At 45.2% G+C, this 6,337-nt stretch overlaps 1 pseudogene; it reads right to left on the bottom strand.

Moving 5' to 3' along the window:
• Positions 1 to 1,330: 1,330 nt before the first annotated feature.
• Positions 1,331 to 2,500, bottom strand: LOC146200938 (uncharacterized; annotated as a pseudogene).
• Between the last annotated feature and the right edge of the window lie 3,837 nt (positions 2,501 to 6,337).

Raw genomic sequence — 6,337 nt, 5'->3', positions numbered from 1 at the left:
GAAGAGAGTTGTTCTTGAAGTCGTCTGCCATAGCTACGTTTCAGCCGAGACTATCGCGATAGTGCTCGGTAAATGCGTCCATTACCTTGTCTTGGTCCCTCGTCAGTGCGCCTCTGTATAAAATTTATTTGATTTCGTTCCTTTTTGCATACATTTTTTCCCCACTTAGCAGCTCGTTTGGTCGGCGTTTTGCCCATCCAAAGCTTTTCACTACGCGCTCTTACTATGGCTTTTCTGTATCTTTCTTTGTCGATTATTTCCAACTTACTCCTTACACTTCGGATGTCTTGTATAAATGAACCTGGGCACGTGCCTTCGTTATTACACAGCGTCTGTAGCAGTTCTTTCGGTTTCATCTCTTTTTCCTTTTTTTCGTAATTAAGTATGCTACTTCGTTCTATGGTTTCATTTTGTTGATTTGTTTAAAACTCTCCCATTTCTCGCACCAGTCAAGATTTGTACTCTCGTAAAGCTTTGCTAAGGCGTCCCTCACTGACTACACCGTTTTCATTTTTAAGGAGACTGCTGTTTAGTTTCCATATACCATTTAAATTTCGGCTTTCTTTTCTTTGTACCATGTTCGAAAGTGACCAGGCTATGTTCACTGAAGCTAACTGGGTGTACGCAGTAATCGACACAAGACGCGAGCATTTCTTAAGAAATATAAGCTCTATCCAGTCGCGCATGACTCTATCCCTGAAAGGGCGTGAACTGCACGCTTCCATTTGACACTGACGGCAACATCTTCCAACCCGTTTTCAATGGCAAGTTCACTCAAAAAGGCAGCACTTTGGCCATATCGATAGTAATTTACACTATCTTCCGCGGCACACACACACACACACACACACACACACACACACACACACACACACACACACACACACGCACACGCACACGCACACGCACACGCACACGCACACGCACACACACACACACACACACACACACACACACACACACACACACACACACACACACACACACACACACACACACACACACACACACACAGTTGCAATCGCCCAATAAAACAATAAGTTTGCTGCATTTGATAAGGGTGCCGATTTCTTCGAATAACGTTTTCTGTTCCCTTTCATGTTCGGAGCATACAAGCTAATTATCCGCCATTCAGTATTCATGAGCGACATATCACACACCACAAACTGATCAGAAGGACTTAGTCGTGGCAAAACGGATTGCTGTTTGTTGAGCCATTTTAAAGCTGTGAATGATAGTCTGCGGATCTCACCAAGACTTGTCGTTAACGGTGCTGTCGATGTGTAGTTTTTCGCAGTCCAGGGGCAAAAGCCGGTTTATTCTCGTGGTGTCAAGTGGGCGGATTACCCGCCCTCTTTAGACCCTCCCCAACGTCAGGCGTCACGGAGAGTCTTCCTCTTCTGGCGTGTTGTGTTTTTGAAGAAGGCTCTTGGCTTCTTGCTTCCAGCTCTACATCGCCGTGCGGTCTTTTCCCTGCGATACTGTTATCGCTTGCTCCCACGACGTCCATGGAATCTCCGTCATCATCGTTGCTGTTTCTGCACATTTCTTCTTGTCGGGTTTGTTTTGCAAAGTCTGGGAAGCTGATTTCAAGCGGTCCAGTAGTCAACTTTAGTGGACTTGCACTCGCAGTTGGCGCCACAAGTGATGGTGTTTCTTGTGTTGCAGCTTCTTCAGCCCTTGAGTTGATGTCGCTAGCTGATCGTTCCGCATTTCTCGCAGGTGCTATGCTTTCCTCCGCTTCTGCCTCGTCCATGGTTCAGTTTTTTCACTTGCAAAATGTCGCAACACCAGCATAAGGTTTGATGCAGCGTTCAGTCACGTGCCCAAAACCTTTGCACACATCACACTTTGGGGCGTGGCACCAACGTCTAATATGGCCGAGTTGTTGACACCGAAGGCACCGAGGTGCTCGACCAGGAACAAAACAAGTGCTTGTTCACTCCCTACTCGTATTTGGTGAGGGATATCATCACAGGGTACCACCACTTTCATCATAAGCACCACGGTACGAGTTATGGTGTTTTGCCGACTGTAGCCGTCAACTCTCCACTTGTCCATTTTCATCTCAACCACCCGTCCATAAGGCGCTAGGGCTTCCCGCACGTCATCTTCACGCACATAAAACAGCAGCCAATGTAGCTTGACTCTCACATCTTGTTGGTTTCGATTGATTATCAGACATTTATGCCCCTTGTCTGTCAACGTCAGTTTTGCAAGTAGCTTCTTAACGCCTTCGGAGCTTTTGCAGGATTCTGCCCACACGTGATTCATTTGATGCGCGCCGAGCGCAAGTACTTCGGTGGGCGGTACTCGTTGAAAACGTGGCTCTCTAAAATGTTCGACGCGATATGGACGTTAGGAAATATTCAGCATGCAGGAAAACAGTATTCTCGACAACGTACCCAGTTGGAGGCAGAAGTGCAACACATTAATGTGTAATTTCATCCCTGGTACCGCGGCCTGACTGGGCCGCTGAAACCGCTCCTTGGGAGCTCATGATACGCCCGTCCGTCACGCTCGGTAGCCGGAAGTCGAATCCCGGAAGCTACGACTGCGGTAGAGGGCCGTAGCAAATGTGCTCGCACTCACGCATGCATGAATATTTTAATTTAGTAAAACAAAAGTGCGTGGTCCATTTTACGCAGCTAACAGGGTTAGAACCTGTGCGGGGAGAGCGCAATGAATTTCAAGTCCTTTGCCTTAACCCCTCGGCCACGACAACTTTTTCTTTCTTTATTGCCGACTCTGAATTCAAAACCAAAAAGTACAAAGGATAAAACCATCAGCCTACTTCGGCTGACGTAACAGGGATTGAAATCTCATCAAAACAATCTAGTCATCTAGACCACAAATCCTTTCAGGTAGGTCAACTTGTGCTCGGTACACTTCTCATACGCTCGCGACACTTGCAATAAAGTTTTCGCGCACCGAACGAGCGTTGACATCAGCCTGGCGTACTTGCATCCGCGTCCTCCAGAGACTGTGGAGGCTCAGAAGCATGATTAAGTCGTATTAGTCTTCTTTGTTTTCAACTGTCTGATGCCATAGGAGTCCAGAAGAAAGTCTTATGAGAGTTTGTTGCAGCACATCCCCCCAAAAAATAGGGTCTCAACAGTCCAGAAATACATGTTCCACTGCCTCAGGTTTTTTGCATAACAGACAGTTGGTCGTCCATGGGACGAAGATCCCCTTTTTATGTATCCACGTCATAACAGGAAGCGTATTCGAGTGTAACTTAAAGAAATAAGATTCGTAGTGTGTTAACCAGCATTTTTGTTACTCTTTTTAAAACATCTTGTGCTTTGCGTCTGCGATAAGGTGAAAGGTTGATTGGAATTGGCATCATCGTGTCCACAATATCTTTATATAATTTTCGTTTCGAAACGTTATACAATTATTGAACGGAAAACCGCACATGGTGTACCCTAAAAGACGGCACAACCTCTCGCATGTAACCATTAACACTACCAAACATATTCGCACCAGACGAGACCACAAATTCTGGGAGAAGCCTCTGAAACCGTACCTGGATAACAGTGGCGAGAAAAGTATCCCTTTGATCTCGAAGAAAGAAAAACCGCGAAACAACTTGACGCAGAAATAAATGCACGAAGTCCTCCTTTTTTTTCACTGAAAGAAGCAAATTGGTACGGCTGATTCTCTCCCAGTTCGATGACAAAAAAAAAAATAGGGAACACTCTGTGTATCTTTTGAATACTGGCACGACTTGCACATAGCACATTCATCAAGTACCATATTTTGGACACGAGAAAACGATTGCACACAGTGGCGCGCGTAAACATTGATAACTGCCTCTCTTGCCACGCTTCTGCTTTTTCTCTCGCCCTCGACACTTCCCGATCCCAGTGTTCACTTGGTTCTTGATAACACTCGAGTGAGACGTCGAGATGCTGCGTCGGCAAAGTCGACCATCGCATCCCGGAGAAGTGTTAGGCATCGTTTCCTAGTCACCGTGCGAAAAACCAGAACTCTTGTCTCCGTTTACGAGACTACCCGTTTGCCCGCAAAATTTATCTACCATACTGATTACTTCGGTAACGCTGCTCCTGTCTGAACAAAATACTGCGACGTCGTCTGCATAATCGAGTAATTTGACATAAGCTGATTGAAATTGAAAGCCCGTAATGCGATCACATTTGATAATGGCTAAGCAGAGGGGCTATAAGTAGGCCGCAAACAAGTAGAGGCGAAAGCGGACACCCCTGCCTGACGAACGCACCGCTAACCTGTCCGTAAGGTTACCGTTTATAATAATACGTGTGGTGTAGTTGATATATGCTAATTTCACGACTTCTGCGATCATGCGGTCCACATTACTGTGCTCCAAAATGCAGAAACTACCATCGTGGGAAACGCGATCAAAGACTTTTGCCAGATCCAGTTGCATCATAGCAATGCGGTCCCCGAGCGTATCACGGCATTCCAACACCGTACGCGCGACGTGTACATTTGTGGTAATGCTACGTTCTTTAATTCCGCTAGCCTGGTGTGATCCAACCAATTTCTTTATTACGCTTTGCTATCACTTCGCTAGAACTTTCATGAACACTTTTTAGTCAACGTTGGTGAGGCTTATCAGGCGATAGGACCCCACCAACAGTCGCTTTTCTGAGTCACCTGACTTTGGGATTAAGACTATGTGCGATGAGGTGAATGAGAGGTACACTCTTTGTCAAAAGTATACAGCCCGGGAGGGTGGGGGGGGGGGTCTGCTTCTTGACCCGTGTAGTGGCGTTGTTGTAGCGTTAGTAAAAGTCCTTCCTATTGGAGAGGGCTGGACAAAACGTCTTACCGTGAAAGCATTCAGAACAGTAGCAATGCATTAGAAGTCGCACGAAGTGGCTCAGAAGTAGAACCCCCGGGCTCTACACTTTTGACAAAGACTGTACTTGTTTTCATTCGTACGCCTCAACCAGCACCCTTAGCAGTAGCGGAGCCACTGTGGGCTTAAAAGCCTGGTAAATTTCAGCCCGTAGCCCATCAAGCACTGGAGCTTTTCCCATTTGTAGGTCATCTATTGGAGACGCGATTTCGGTTAAACTTATGGGCACTTCAAAACGCTCCTTTAATTCGTCGTCAAGCCTTGGCAGAAGTGGCAAAAATTCAGCCAAAAATGTTTCATCCATCTCACGCGCCCTTCCAAGAATTTCATCGAAATGCTCTGTAAATATTTGCTCGATTACATGAGCATCGAACGTGACATCGCTGCCATTCCTTAGCTGCGTGATTTCTTTTTGGCAAGCGTACCGCTTTTCATCTGTCAAAGCTCGCTTCATTGGCGTTTCGCCAGCCCGAAGTTTCTGCGACCTTGCGCGCACAGCTGCTGCTCTGTACCGTTCAATGTCTAATCGTTCAAGCAGGCCTTTCACATTCCTTATGCCATTGGAATGCTTCCCAGGCTCCGAGCTCTCCATGGTTATTAAAATTGCAGTTGCTCGCGAGCTGCTGTTTCTTCCTGTTTATCTTTGTGTCGTTTCGAGAAACCATTTTCAATGTTTTTTCGTTTTAGCCACTCCTGGAAATATTCCCGTTGAACTTCTGCAATTATATGGATCGCTCCTCATGCAGCTTCTCCATTTCATCTGCAATGTCAGTTACGAATTCCTCATCCTCTAAGAGTTTTGCATTGAATTTCCACAGGTTGTAATTAAAGCTTGTTTTTTTTTCTTATATGCCAAAACTTGCGGTCACTAAAAGCTACAGGTATAACAATGCAGTTCATTAACAGAGACAAGAGATCTATGGACGTATAAATTCTCTCCAACCTGGCATGACTACTACGCTAAAAATGAGTGTATTCAGGTCTATTAGCGTCGGTAAATATATTGCCAATATCTTCTAAACTATTATCATGAGCTAGAGATTGAAGCAATTGAGCCCTCTTATCATGCACAGGAGTACACTTCAATCGATTGGTAGCCACGCATACACAATTAAAATCTCCCAAAAGAAATAACACTAACAAACAAGGTATGGTTTAAAACGGGTAAAGAAATCAAAGCGGTAGGATTCGACATTAGGAGCATATGTACAAATAATGGGCCAACATAAATACGGACTCCACAAATAATTCATAAATCCAAAAATCCACTCCATAAATATATTGGGTACGAAAATACGGACTCCACAATGATGCCTAAATTATTACGGTCAAAAATTACACACTCAATTGAGGTGCCTACAGAATGACTAACACACACATTGAAGGCTTCTTGAAAATTGTACACCACGCACTCAGTGAATTCCTCGCATTTGATCTTAGTCTCTTGGACTGCTCTTTTATGAAGAGCGTTTTCAGCAAGCAGGCGATTAA

Source organism: Amblyomma maculatum, chromosome 2 (genome assembly GCF_055883805.1).
Source record: "Amblyomma maculatum isolate TAMU_Amacu chromosome 2, ASM5588380v1, whole genome shotgun sequence".
NCBI lineage: Eukaryota > Metazoa > Arthropoda > Arachnida > Ixodida > Ixodidae > Amblyomma > Amblyomma maculatum.
The sequence above is the reverse complement of the archived record's forward strand: the minus strand, read 5'-3'. Positions and strand labels throughout refer to the sequence as shown.